Source organism: Schistocerca americana, chromosome 6, assembly GCF_021461395.2.
Source record: "Schistocerca americana isolate TAMUIC-IGC-003095 chromosome 6, iqSchAmer2.1, whole genome shotgun sequence".
NCBI classification, from domain to species: Eukaryota; Metazoa; Arthropoda; class Insecta; order Orthoptera; family Acrididae; genus Schistocerca; species Schistocerca americana.
The window spans coordinates 17,694,727-17,696,063 of NC_060124.1; positions in this window are offsets into that span (position 1 = coordinate 17,694,727).

Here is a 1,337-nt window from a genome sequence, read left to right on the forward strand (position 1 = left end):
GTCTCCGTGCAACAGGCTTGGGAAGAGCAGAGCGAGTTTCAGAGCTCGGTTCTGTACCCTTCGCTACACAGCGATGTGTGTCAGAGACCCCCCACACACACACACACCTCGGCCGCGTACTCAAACACTGGTCCGACTAGTATTATGTAGAGCGTAACAACGTGGTGCAGCGACAAAGACGGTTGTGGATTAAGCAGCGGATTCAAGGCATAGAAGTGCGCCACTGCTTCTGACGTCACAAATATGTGGGGCCCAGGTGAGCCTTTTATCGAGGGTCATCCCGAGATAATTTGCGGCCTACCATGACGCTTACAGGCTGCAGATCTGGCTGCAGCTTCCTTCGCATAGTCTTCATAGACTACTGCCTGATGGTCGGCGGCATTGGAGTTAGGTCGCTACTTCGTCGCCGGTGCTGCTAATGCAACTTTCACGGCCGGAAATATCTTGTCCATTATAATTATCCGGGCTGTTATGCCGTGGTCGGTTGATGAATTCTGTGGTGATTCCCAACGTTTCGTCTCCGACTGCGGGAGACATCTTCAAGGGGGTCCGTATCTTGATGGAAGGTCCAACACACACACACTGGCTCGCTACTGACTGACAGTGTGTGTGTTGGACCTTCCATCAAGCTACGGACCCCCTTGAAGATGTCTCCCGCAGTCGGAGACGAAACGTTGGGAATCACCACAGAATTCATCAACCGACCACGGCATAACAGCCCGGATAATTGTAATGGACAGAGTCAAATTGTCTGGACATTCATGCTGCTGGTGAACAGCGCTGTGTGATCTGCGTAAAGGGCCATTCTACACGCGGCTCCTTAGGTGCGTCGCCAATGTACAGGGAGCACACAAGGGGCAGAGCAGCGAATCCTGCGGTCCGTTGTACGTATCTGCCGGTCACTAGATGACCATTCGTCTCGCTCTGACGTGGACGGTCCTCCCAGCAAAGCAGGACCAAAGGAGGACCACGTGTGACGTCGGTATCTTCCCAGCAAGGTAGAAATAATCGAAGACCACGTGTGAGGTCATTGTCCCGCGCGCAGAGAGTTTGTACACGAAGCCTTCGTGTCACACGAAATCGAAGGCCCTGGAGACGTCGATGATCTGTCAGCTGGGTGCTGTCGGTCTTTATGTCTGCTGCTCCAGGGTTCGGGCCTCGCCGATCCCGCGCCTTGTTCAGGGGTGGAAGAGGGGGGGGATCTGCGTGGCTGCGAGGCGTGGGGTCTCAGTTGCTCCGCCCTCCATCTCCCCCACTACCGAGCAACGCGAGATGCCGGCGAGACCAGAACTCTGGACCGGCAGGTCGAAATACCGTCAGCACGCAGCAAACACATC